At 48.4% G+C, this 13,484-nt stretch overlaps 2 long non-coding RNA genes across 2 annotated transcripts; one reads left to right on the plus strand and one right to left on the minus strand.

Moving 5' to 3' along the window:
• Nucleotides 1-4,033: 4,033 nt before the first annotated feature.
• Nucleotides 4,034-10,116, minus strand: LOC311422512. The gene is made up of 2 exons (XR_014685396.1): nucleotides 10,048-10,116; nucleotides 4,034-4,301 (listed from the first exon to the last, which is right to left on the minus strand). It is a non-coding gene; the product is annotated as an uncharacterized lncRNA (long non-coding RNA).
• Nucleotides 10,117-10,215: 99 nt separating this feature from the next.
• LOC311422511 lies at nucleotides 10,216-12,441 on the plus strand. Its single transcript, XR_014685395.1, has 3 exons — nucleotides 10,216-10,508; nucleotides 11,037-11,221; nucleotides 11,789-12,441. It is a non-coding gene; the product is annotated as an uncharacterized lncRNA (long non-coding RNA).
• The last annotated feature ends 1,043 nt before the right edge of the window (nucleotides 12,442-13,484 follow it).

Here is a 13,484-nt window from a genome sequence, read left to right on the forward strand (position 1 = left end):
TTTAAGGCTGCTAATATTCCCACCAAAGTGTGTAGCGGCAACAGAGTGCATGAAGGATGCTTGACTAAATGTTTAATTTAGATTTAATGAGACCTTTAAGGTATGTTAATTCATTTCCAACTAGTTGGGCAATGCAAAAGTGACAATAGCTGCAGTTTGGAGCTGTTTTGCCCTAACCTAGACAGAGGTGCTGGAGGAGGGCAGTGCTGTGGCTATGGTGCATGGTTCAGGGGGCCCAGGCCATCCTCCAGCATCCCCCCGGTGCTGCACCAACCCCTCCGTGCCATCCTCTCCTTGCACATCTGGCTCCTCTCCCTGCTCAGGGATATTTCCGAGCACCTGGCGGATGCTTCTGCTTCCCAGTGCTCTCGGTGGCTCACGGAGAAGCGGGGAGCAGCCGGGTGTCACAGCACGTTTCCTCGCTCACGAGCCCCACGTCCCCAGCGACACCGCTGTCGCGTCAGGCAGAGCGTGCCGGGAGCCCGGTGTGGCAGCAGCAGCTGCACCAGCAGCAGTAACCGTCTCTCCGATGACAAGGGGGAAAAACTCATCTCGACTTGTTTCCACTGGGGACTCGGTGGAGAAAATCAGTAGAGGAGGGCTCGGGGGGCATTTGGAAGGCTGCACTGTGCTCGCGGGGCTGCGACTAACAGCTCGCCGCTAAGTAATAAAATAACAACAGCTTTTCCCAAAAGGAAGAAGGTAAAGCCCAGCAACAAAACAAGCAACCTACTCGCACAAACACAGAAATCTTGGTTTGCTTTTAGATACTCCTCACCAGCCCTGAACTGTACTTCACGTTTCGTCTAACAGGGATTCTCCTCTCCAGCACACAACCCCAGGGGCACAGCAGAGCCTCCTGCTCTTGGTGCCAAGGGATGGAGCCAGGAGCAGGGACAGGATGGGGTGCAGGGACCCCCACCCCTCTCCCTGCTGTGGCACAGATATGGGGCACGGGCATTTGCTGATGTGATGAGGGAGAATGCTTGGTCCTGCAGAGCTTTCAGTGCTGTGTATATAGTGTGTTTTGCCAGCACTTAAATCATCCCAGGAATGGACAAAGACTTTCTGTTTCTTTTTAATTAACCTCTTTCTATTCCCAAGAGAAAAAAAAATCCTTTTATCCTTGTATGTTTGACACCGTCCTAGTTTCACCGTTTGCTTAAAATTGTTTGGATGCATCCCAATAAAGGAAATATTATAGCTGAAGCTGGTAGCGCTGCCTAATGTCAAAGCAGCTCATCCCTTCCCATTACAAACCCATTTTCAATCACTTACAATATTGCCAAACTAACTGTCTGAGCTGAAATGTTACACAGGAGGGCTAAGTTCAGCTTAAGAAAAGCACTCAAATTTGCAGAGTGCTAGATTTTGCAACATTTCTGTTGCACAGGGATATGGCAATATATGTTTATAGTACAGTGCATATATTTAAAATCATTTTTTCCTCCTGTGTGTGCAGTCTGAAGCTTGAGACAGCAGCACAGGGAGGATTTTAACCCAAACGCAGATCATTGCAGTTCAGTAGCACGGCTGTCTCTCTCGCTGTTTGTTTATATACCATTCTGCGCTTGTAAAGCCTCTGAACGCTGCTGCACCGTAAATAATGCCTGACGAGAAGTGCCTTGCCACAGTCAAACCACATGGAAGTGAGGGAGATGAGCCAGCTCTTCATTGTGCCTGCTTGCTATGAGCCCGTCCTTTGCCTTTAGGTGGGGTTTTGAGGGCAAAGCCTGGGAGCAGCGACTGCTCTCAGCCCCCCAGCCAGGAACTCTGATGTCCTGCTCTTCCCCACAGCCACTTGAGCCATTTCAAGGAGGTTTGGTCCAGCCCTACAAGGGGCAGGCCGTGTGATAGTGCACAAGGTGATTTTTCACCCCACACCCCTGCACCACATCGCCTATGGAAGCTGCAACGCCCCGAGGATGACGTTTTCTCTTCCCAAACCCGAGTCCAGTGTAACAGCACAGAGATCTCACTTGGGACACCAGCTACCGTAATACAAAATAATAAATAATCAGCGGTGGCTAGGCACCTTTGCCATTAATTAAAAAAATACAATACCCTGAAATCGATACGACATCCAAACAACATCACTCCTGCCCTCCCACATACAGAGCAGCTGTCAGCAGACATCCTAAATCAGCTCTCCTCCCCAGACACCCCCGAGCCAGTGGGCCCCCCCAGCCCGGCCGGGAGGGCTGGAGCCTCCACATTTCATCTCATGGTGTAGTTCAGCCAGCAGAGCCTCACAGCACCGTGGACTCGCATTAGAGTGACTTCGTAGGCAAGATGTTAACAGCGGGGGCAGGTGGGGTCAGGGAAGCGGAGCGGTTCACGCGTTGCCATGGCGTTTGTTGGATTAAACACCGAACACGGAGCTGCAGGTAAATGAGCTGACCCCAGTGAGCCCCACAGCACCCGCCCCGGGAAGCTCTTGTGGGCAGATGCTGTGTGGATGGCTGTCTGTCCGTCCGTCTGTCTGTCCTTCCCCTGCCTTAAACCTCCACTCCTTGCTGTGCTGGGAAGCGAGGCATCGGCCCTGATTGCTCACTTTGCTTCCTGCCCACACAGCCTGGAGCCCCTGCCTTGGCCTCACCACCCCATTTCCACTCAATTCCCCATGGGGTGTCCGGTAGCACCCTCGTTACCCAGTCCCCAGCCTTGCTCTGCTTGAACCTCACCACACGAGGCTTCTCCTCGCTCCTCCACACACATCCACTGGGCTGGTCCCTTCCCTGTCCACACTGCTACAGCTGAAGGACATCCCTCACCATGCAGGGCACCTGGTGTGGGTTCAGACTAGGGCTCCTCTTTGGCCCTTGTCACCCAAAGCCCCATCGTCTCCCCCACGGGGCAGCCAGCATGCTGTCCACACTGACCCCCAGCCCTAACCCCACTTTCAGGATGATGCTTGAGCGGACAGTCCCGCCCCGTATGGAAAGCAGCCCTTTTGTCTGCTCTCCTCCCTTTTCTTGTAGCCTCTGCAGATTCTCCAAGGACGTTTCAAGGCATAATTATAGCGCTAAATATTATTGCCAGAGCTTGTCTGACCGTCTCATAATCCTGTGGGTGCTGCTCAGTGAAGCTTCTCCGTAACCCCATTACAGCTCAAGGCTCTCAGGATGGCAGGGGCGGAGGGGGAGGAGGTGGGACAGAAATGTAGCACCACCGGCCTCACATCCCTCCCCAGGAAAGGATCAAGCGGCCGGCCCAAGGAAAGAGATTGATTTGTGTGGAACTTTGTGTGTCAAACCATGTGTGACGAGCACAGAGATTTGTTTGACATCTCTTTCCCAGCAAGGTCAAGTTGTGCTTTGTGGCTGCTGACTCAGGCAGCCGGGGTGCTGCCAGCCTCCTGGGAGGGCAGACACTGCCTAACACGCTCACCACCACACCGAGGGGTTCGCTGCTGACCACAGGGATGAAGTCTCACTCCCTGACGTCTCTGGCTGCCCAGTTCCATGCCAGCTGCATCCCACCATCTGCAGCAACAGCACACAATGTGCCTGCTTCAGCCAATGTGCTTCTATTTGCCAGACCAGTAAGTGTTTCCCCACCTCCTCCCCCATCATTTATTCATGCAGCAGCATTTGCTCAGAGTTGGGAAAGTTTTCTGCATGGACCCTTCCGGAATAAAACACCACAGAGCCATTTGCCAACTGGAGACATAAAAGGAGGAAATATCATGCAAGTAGCAAACGTTTTTACAGCCTCAGAGTTGCTCCCTCAGGGTGCTTCCCTTCACTGGGACATCTTCCAGCCATGGATGGAGCAGCACGGTTGCCCAAATGGGTTTCTTATTTACCTTTGGGTTCAAGGTCCCTGTGGGAGTGCTCCATCACAAGGTAGCGAGTGCTCATCTCACAAGCCAGCTGGAAAATGGGCCTCTGCTCTTAACATTATTTACTTTTTATAGAGAAAGCTGTGGCCCTGGACTTTTTTTATTAATTAGAAAAAAAAAAAAAAAAAAAAAAGCTTATCCATGATGTACTTCTATCCTGCCAGTAATCAAGCCAAGAGGAGAATGGTCTGTTGGGACAGAAGCAGAATTTATTCTGCAGCCTCGGTGCTGAAGATGAAGTGACAGGCTGGTGGTGGGAGATCCCAGCCTGTTCATGCCTGCAGAGGCCAGGAGGGGCTGCACCCTGCAGAGCTGCTCCCCATGGCTGGGTGCCTGCTTGGCCTCGTGCCTGCAGCTGCTGGGGGCACACCAGCCCCAAGGGGCGCACGGCGTGGGACTCAGCTGGGACTTCTCAATGGCACCAAACGCCCCATCCTCTGGTGACTGCAAAGAGGACCTGGGGAGAAGCAAGCACTGAAGTCGTCTCCCCTGTGCCCAGCAAGCCCAGGGGCACTTTCATCATTTTTCATAGCCTTCATGTTTTCTGCATATTTCCCTATTCAGCATTCAGAGAGCAAGACCAACGTGAGAGGACGCATGCACCCTCTCTGCAAAATTCAAGAGATGAGCAAACAGAAAGCAAGAAACACTGGATTCCTCCTCGTCCCTGGAATCAAAAAGAACATGCCATCATCGTGTACCAAGCTAAGCCAGAGAGCCTTAAGTACATCAAGTGTTTTATTTAGTGTATCTGGAGAGAGAACAACTAAAATAACTGAGTTCAGGGATAAGGCCAAGATTCCTGCGGATTCAGAGAGCTGAAACTATCAATACAAGAGCTCAGAGTGATTTTCATGAATCAGACTAGCAATGTCAGATCCTCTCCTCTCAGTTGGAAAGAGAGGACTGAGAAAGCTTTTTTCCTTTTTTTTTTTTTTTTTTTTTTTTATTTCTTTTTCCCCAGATGACTCTCCATCTCCGAAAGAGCCTGCATTGCCCCCAGGCTCTCAGCCATCACGCTGAGCCCACTCCGCCTGGTACTGGCAGGAGTTACCAGCTGCCCTCCCCACTGCAGCCCCCGTTGCTGTGGGGCCAAGGACTGTCTGTGGTCAAACACCTGTGCACAATGACCAGCCTGCACGCTGAACCCGGGTGCACACCTACAGAAATGGCAATTTCCACCCAGTCTCAGATCCACGCGTGGCCACGGACACACAGGATGGCGAGCAGAGGCACACACCCCCACGTCCTGCCAGCAGCCAACTATGTGCTTGTGGTTACACTGCTCGTGGCTGAGAAAAGGCATCGCCTTGTTTTAGCACAGCATTAAGTTTCAGACTTACTAATCTGTCATTGTCTTTTCTTCTTTGATCTCAGAGCAAACCTCAGAGCCATTATGTCTTTGCAAGGAAAGGAACAGAAACACTCTAGGCTACCGAGGTAGATTTTTGCTTTGTTGAGCTTTTCCTTCTCCTTAAGGATGTTGGAAAACAAAGTTAGATATAAAATCCCTTAAATTATTTGAAGAATAAAAAGGCCTCCATGCATGCCAGGCAGGCATTAGGGGAGTGGGGGGGAAGAGCCAGCTAAAAAGCTACTGCTGAGCATATTAAAGAATGGCATTATCAAGTGGAACAGACAAGACATGTATATAATGCGTAAGTAGTGTTTGCTGCTTCTCCAAACAACTCATAGATCACTAGGACACGAGCTCCTAGGAAGAGCAAAGAGAAAAGAGAGAGGAACGCCTGATAGCATCAGAAGGAACGTGCCTGGTGCTGAGAAACAGAAAAAGACTTATCAAAGCCTGGGATCTAGATGCGGCTTGGTGATGCTTGCTGATGTCTGGAAGAAGTGTGCAGACCCCGAGGACCAGTGTGGCAGGAGGAAGCACCTGTCCTGCAGGGCAGTGGCAGCTCGGCAGAGACCACCAGAGCTTTTCCCCCAGATCCGTGGGACACATCTGGTGGCAGAGAGCTGGGATGAGGCTTTTGCATGCTTGTCTTGGACATAAACAAACAAATCTCAACTGGAGCATTGCTTCGACAGTTTCTATCCCCCCAAACATGGTTGTAGGTTCCAGTTCAGGAATGGGGTTGCAACAGCCAGCAAGCCAGGCTGATGAAGCTGCACTTATGTGAAGCGTAAAAGGGATTAAAATTCATTAATACCCTACAAATTAAGTACTAACGATAGCACCGGAGTTTAAATGAGAACCTGAGATATGAATTGCCACATTCGCCCAGGCCTTTTAGCTTTCTCCCACCTAGCAGCATTGTTGTCACTGTTCCAAGCCAGCACTTTTTAATATGCGATGACAGCAGCAGCGCTGACCCCAGACAATGAATAGGGCCTAATAGTTAAGCATTAATCTGCCAAAAGAATGACCTTCAACCACTAAAGAAGAGATGTTTTTAAAAACTCATAAGTGTGAGAAAGGTTCATTTGCTTTCTCATTTAGCATATTAAAAGGGTATTATTGCTACAAACAAGAAATCTAAATGAGCCCCCAGTTGAAGCTTTGGATAACACTTCAGATTAAAGGTGCAGGGCAATGATTAACATGCAGTGTATAAACCATTTATCGTTCATAAACAAGGCAAGACACATTTTCTCTTATCACAAGTGATGGAAGGTCCATAGCGAAGCTGCACAGAGACAAAGGAGTAATACAGAGAGGTGGACAGCACAGGGGAAATCTCATGGATCTGGCGGGCTGTGGTGGCCACCAGCCCCAGCAGAACGCAGAGCTCAGCAGGAGGTGATGGATCTCCACAGAGCCTCTCCTGTGCAGAAACCCCAGGGAGAACAGAGCACCCTGAGAGCAGCTCTGAGGTCAGCTGCCTCCCTGCAGGGCTGCAGGATGGCAGACCGCTGCTCCACCACCGCCAGGTTGGCTGTTTTTTGCTGAACAGCTTTATTCTATGGTTGGTTATCAGTGACCGAGTGTGCCAACAGCCCATTTTAATTAATTAGACTGCAGGAGGCAGGTTGTAGTGCGAGAGTTCGAGCCCAGATACTGCACACTGTCTGCAAGGGACACAGTCTGGGTTCCTCGAGAACTTGCAGGAGCATGAGGTGCACCCTGCCAGCACGGCTGGGACCAGCCCTGGACACTGGGACAAGCTGGAGCCCTCAGCTGCCACTTCCCCAAATCCCTGGTGGAGGCAAGAGACCTGAAAGCTCTTATTAGACAGGCAGGGGTGCAATGGGCTGCCCCAAGGGAACCTCCTGTCCCACCTGAACACTTCCAACCCCTTGGCTGCTAGTCACTGGCCCTGGAGCTGGCAGAGAGCAGGGACAACCAGCTTCACCATTTACTCTGACATGGCAGGAGCTGCCCTCATCCCATGGCAGGGATCTGCACTGAGTGGCTCCCAAGGGAGCTGCTCGCAGCCGCTGCAGCTCAGAGCACACCAGAGGCCTAATCCACATATGCTAGCAGCCCTGAAAGGCTGCCTTGCTCCTTCTACCTTTATCGGGGTTTTCTCTTCTCCTTGTGAATTTGCAAAACCCTCTTAGCCAGAAAGCCCAAGTTGTGTGACTTTCATATCTCACCTTCTAAATAGATTTGTCAGCCATGCTGTAGCTATGACAGCTCCCGACTCCTGCTCCCTGGATTTTGGAAAGCATAAAAACAGCTAAGGGCAAAAACTCACAAGTCAACTTAGAGCTGTGAATCCCTCCCCCACGCTATTTTTGTGACAGAGAAGGGAGAAAAGGAGATGGAAAAGGTCTTGCTAATACAACCTAGGAGAGAAACAAGATTGTTATTATTTGTGGGTTTTAGATTAATGTTTTCAGACTTCCTGTGCTTCCTTTAAGTACATCTGATTAAAGGTTACTGCACAGAGAGAGGCAAGGTCCTCTCGGAGATGGCTGTCCCCATCCTGAACGATGCAGACCTGCGCTGCCCTGAAACGCACTGGCTCCCTTCCTTCCTTCCCCATTTGAATGCAAGGATGCTATGGGAAGTGGAGCCTTGGAAAGCTCCTACGACTGAGAAATCCGTCACTTTAATTACCCTCTTACACTGTATTTATCTCAATGAAAGGTCCCTTGCTCCTTTGTCACTGACTGGCAGGGTTAGCAAAAAGAACTGGGGATGATCTATATGTTTATTTATTTCCACAGCCCCACCACAGGAAACTGAGCCTCCCCCGAGCTTTTACTATGGCTCACGAGGTTACAAATCCTGCTCATCCCTGACAGATGGAGGATGCAAGGAGTGAAAGCAAAGCAAAAGGGCTCTCTGGTTCCCACTCTCCAGGATGGTACAGGTTTCCTGCCTGGCCTTTAACTCAGCATTCCTGGGTCACAGGCAAGATGCAAAGAGCTGGAGGGAAATCCCCTTTCTTGTATTAAAACTGTGCTCAGCTGAACAGGAAAGATGCAAAATCCTCCCCTTGTTCCTAACCCATCCCACTAAATGTCTCTGAAGTTATTTTCTTCCCTTCTGTGTTTTCCAGCTGGAAGGAGAGGTATCATTTAGCACCAGTCCATGTGAATTTGCCATATTTTTGTCACCACTTAGGTGGTGTCCAGTGTGGGTCCCACCACGCAGTGGGGCTCATGAAAAAGGGCAGAAGAGCCCCTGAAATGGCCCTGGGCTGCTCTAGGAGCTCAGCCAGGACAGACTGGGAGGCGATGGATCAGGCACTGGGATGAGTGCTGGCCTCCCTTTGCTGAGGAGTGAGCAAGGAAGAGCTGCGTGCGCAGAAAGCAGCGAGGAGCAGCAGAGGGCAGGGAGGGCAGCGTGGCTCTTTCTCAGTCCCCGGAGTGCTGCTGTCTGTGGCAGCCCCAGCAGCCGAGAAGCACTTTCTGCTGTGACAGGGTTTTTTCTGTGATTGACCCCAATTACAGAAGTCAGACCACATGGGCTGAGTGCGTCACTCACGTCAGCCCGGCAGCTGCTCAGCGCCTGAAAACCCAGCTACCCAAATACATGTGAAATGAAGGGCACTGCCAGCAGCAGGAGCTGGGCAAGTGCTGGCAGGGAGCAGGCTCTGCCTGGCCGTGGGCACCAGCTATGGTGCAGCATCTCTGACAGACCCCAGTGCCCCGACCTGCCCGCATCCCACTGCCACGCAGACCCACACCCACCAGGCTCCGGGACCCATCAAGCAGGGCAGGCAGGGACACCTACTTGTTTGAAGCTTTTCCATTAACTTAACACAGTTCGATTATTTTCACCATGACATCGCAAAAGCAGAACATCAGAAGTGTAGAAAGGCAATGTTCACGGCAATTAAGGACCCCACGGCCCGTCAGACCTGGCTGCCTGCCTCCGAGCACAGCCCTGCTCGCTCCATGCATTGCAAGGGAGCTCAGAAACCATCACACGAGTCCCGTGGAGCACTGTGCCTGCAGCCCACCTGAGGCTGCTTCGGTGCAGCACACAGCTGGCAGCACGTCTGTGCTCTTTGCAAATGCAGAGTGGTGGAAAAAGTAGAAGTTTTTGTTTTGCTTTCAAATCTTCAGTGCAGCTGAGTCACTTAGGAGCATGGGTTATGCAAGGCATCAGTAGGTGCATTCCCCAGAGGCCTTGCTCGTAAACACAGAAGGCTTGTTTGTATGCAAAGAGTCTCTAGACCACCACCAAAAGTCATCCAGAACATGCATCTCCTAACAAACACGTTAAATAAACGCCTGCCCAGACAATATTTATCAACAGTCCCAAGCCAACTGTTCTGCACTGTACCACAATATCTTACCATGCCAAATGCAGTGTACTCACAAGCAAATTAATCTGTTTCTCCTAACATTTAAGTGCAACAACAAATCAGTCTGTGTAGCAAATTGCTTTATAAACATTTGGGGATAAATACACTTTCTCAGCTTCAATCCTAGTGTGTTTCAGAGCAGCAACCTACCCTTTGATGGGCAAAGAGCAAATGATAAATCCTGGAGACTTAAATAAACCTGCACGACCAACTCTCGAAATGCTGTAGAAGCTATCTGCATGCCCAGCTGGAGCATGAGCTCCTGGACATTGGGAAACAGACAAAAATAAATCCAACCAACCAACCAACTCTACATTGAACACCTTTTTTGTTTTACTTCTACAGGCCTCAAGCTTCTAAACAAGGCCAACAACAAACAACATCAGGGACTGCATGTACATGGACTGAAGGCACACTTTAAAGAACCACAAAAATCACATTTCTGCTGTATAAATGGAAAATAAAGACAAAGAGACTCACAGAAATCCACAGAAGTCCCTGGAAGAGCGCAATGTTGCACCCAGCTCTGAAAGCAAGCTCTGGTAAGTTGGGTTAGTCCACGATGAGAGGACTTAAGTAACCTCACCTGCCCTCAGGTAAGGCAGCCTCATTGCTCATTTTGTCATCTGCCCCTCATTACTTAGTTTCAAGCAACTGGGGTCCTGCTGTCTTTCTTGTGGTGCTCACAGAATAACACGACCTAGACACCCTCATCTCCTTTCTTCCTTGTCCCTCTCACTTCTTCCCACTTTGTACTACTTTTCTGTGTCGCTCTACTTTATCTGCATTTTCTGTAAAGCAGAAATTATACTCTGCTAAAAGACACTTTTTTATTATAATTTCATTCCGCTGTTATTAATACCTGATTTGATTTCATTTGTTCCATTTTACAGCTTGTCTCCTGCAATTGCCTGGCTTTAGAAACAGTTTTATCTGAGCAGGTGAGGCAGATTATAAATAAATTTGGTATTGCACCTTGTATTTTAAGCAAATTTGAGACTTTCCTGATTAGGTGCCTTGCACGGGAGAACCTTGTTCAGTCAGATAATTGCAACCTCGATTCTTTATCCTCTTCTTTTGTTCTCATCCCCCCTTGGCAAAGCTGCAATCTTGCACGAGAACATTAGCAGACAAAACCCGTTGAAAATAACTCTCCAGAAAAAATCTAATTTACTTTTTAATCTGGTTCGGAAATTTGCCAGCAAAACTTCCACAGACAAGCACAGCCTTTTGTTACTACTTATCATACTGGCTGGATTTTCACTCCTGATTTGGATAATGTAGCGGGGACTGTGGAGAGTGTGTGTGTGAAGAGATGAAGGGAGAAATCTTTTGATATATTATTTATTTGATACAATCTTTCCTCGATAAGATCAGTAAGCAGAGGACAAAACTGTGACCTTATCCACTTCAACTGCTTATGTTATGAAACAACAGGCACATATATTTTCATTTCACTTATTTTGTAGGTTCTTCTTTAATTTATTTCCACGTATATATACACACATTTATGTATGTATATAATATTCCTGCTGGGGAAAGAACTTATTGCACTTGTTTCCTCATGAAGCCCGTCTGGACAAAGAGGATTTGATTGCATTTGTGATTCAAGGATTGTCTTGTCAGCAGAAGGAACACGTGGCTGTGGCACTCCGTAAGTAGCCGATACTGAAAACATTGCTTGCTGAGGCCATTACAGGGTTCGTTTAACAATACGGCTAATAAGCACCCACCACAAAGGCTGGGAACGTGTTCCATGCATCATCTTTCTGGACAAACCAGAGAGAAGGCAAGCATATGCTTGAATGCACGGTGCCCATAGTTTGCAGTTAAATCATTAGGCTGAAGTTCATAAGATCTGCAGCAATCCTGGCTCTGCCATAACATTTATTTTATAGAAGTAGACAAGTAGCATTAATGCCCTGTGCTCCTACACCTGGTCCGTATGCCAAAAGCATCCTATTTTTCACCCTTTTTCCTTACAGCCTGGTTTAATCAGTCAGCACCAAGGGGCAGGGTCTGTTTCTCCTCACCCACCCAAGGCTTTGCATGAGGGGCTGTGGCTTCTCGGCTGGCCTCAGGGCCTGGCTGTCACACCACACACCTTGTGCAGATCAGTCTGGCTTCTTTAATTAGGTGGATTCTCTGGTCAAACCTAGCTCAGATGCTGAAGTTTATGCATAAAAGTTTTTTTTTTTTTCCTCTCTCTTTTGCTTTTCAGAACTATGCCTCCTGTGGGAAGTGTAAATATAGAAAGATGACAACATGTGCATTAATGCTCGTTAGAATGTCATCATTATATTCTGCAAAGTGTCTGCTGAAGGGATCCCTAAAGGACACTTAGAAATGAAGCAGCTGCTCCGGATTTGTTCCAGCTCACATCTCGAAGAAAATGACATTGAGATAAATACAGCATTGTGAGCGTCTTCTGAGCAGAAGGGGAAGATTTCCTTTTGTAACAGGCCCAAAGCAGGACTGCAGTGTACTCCAGACTTCCTTGACCTCTGCCTTTGTAACATGAATAGGGTGCTGCAGTGTTTGTGGTGGGCCCACCCGTCCGGACGGTGCAAGGTGGGTGCAGCTTCCCAAGGCAGCTCTCATCCAGACCCTGATGTGTGGAGGTTGGTGGGAGCTCAGGCACCACAACCACTGCTCTACAGCCAGGAAAGCTGAAGGGAGAGCTGCTTGAGCCCAGCACGTATGGTTGTCTTTACAACAGCTTGAATCCACGTGAGAGAGGCTTCTCCTACAGCCTGTTCTTGTCTGTCACACGTGAATCATGGTGTGCTCCTTGTCTTAAGAACATGGATAAGGAGAAACTCAGAAAAAATAAAATGGTTTCTGTGAAATACGTCTCTGACTTCATTATCTGTGGTCATAAGCTTTTCTTCTGCTGTCAGAACTAAGGAGACAATGGCGTGAAACAGAACATTAGTTGCAACAAAACATTGTGCTCTATTTCTTTCCAACCTTTCAAGGTTTTGAAACTCCAGCCACAAAAGGCTCAAGCTTCACATATACGGAAATGCTGTAAGACAACAGAGCCTTTGGGGATTTCACATTCTTTGGAAAAAAATATAAAAATAAAAAATTAAAAGATAGCATATACGTGACCAAACTCTCATATGTATTTTAAGCCAGATTGTCATCTGGTGTGAAGCAAACAATCTCACTGACTTCACTGGAGTAAGCAGATTTTTACAACAAAACCTTTGAAACTACAATACTTACAGATGAGCCCCAAATCCCCCAGATCATAGGATGGTACCATTTTGTACCCTGCCCTCGTCTGCATGATGCCATGAGAAGGGAATTCAGAGAGCGCTCTGCACGATAATCTCCCCCTCACGCCTGTTTGCATTCACAGAGAAAGCCTTGAAATAAAAATGTACAGTCCCAAGGGCACTTACTGCAGAAAAGAGAAAGGTTAAGAACTGTGATTGACCATGAGAAGATCCAGTCTTACATTACCTAGAGACCTTGCTCGCTTTCTCTGTATTAATGCCCAGCAAATAAAGAAAAAAAACATTGTCTTCAATTTCCCCATCTCCTAAGAACCCGTATCGTGTCAAGTATCATATTCACAAAGCAGAGTTTTTCTATTCAAAAATAACAAATAGATCATTTTCTTGGAGCAGATTTATTGAAGCTCACAGAGGGAGAGGCACCCCCTTTCACAGATAACAGAATCATCTTTTTCACTTTTTCACCCAAGAAAACAGGGAAGACAGGAAAGATCAAGTAACACAAGAAGCATTATCAGTTAACCATTAGGAACCATTTCTCGTCCTGTGTTAGTACTGAAATGATGCTTCAGCATGCCATTAAAAGGGGATGAATACATGCTGCAGAAATGGGAAATAAAGAGACAGGGTCCCCAAGGCAACAGATGATCCTCCTGTCCTTTTTTCTAAAAT

The sequence above is a fragment of the Aythya ferina genome, assembly GCF_964211825.1.
Source record: "Aythya ferina genome assembly, chromosome: 22".
Taxonomy (NCBI): Eukaryota; Metazoa; Chordata; class Aves; order Anseriformes; family Anatidae; genus Aythya; species Aythya ferina.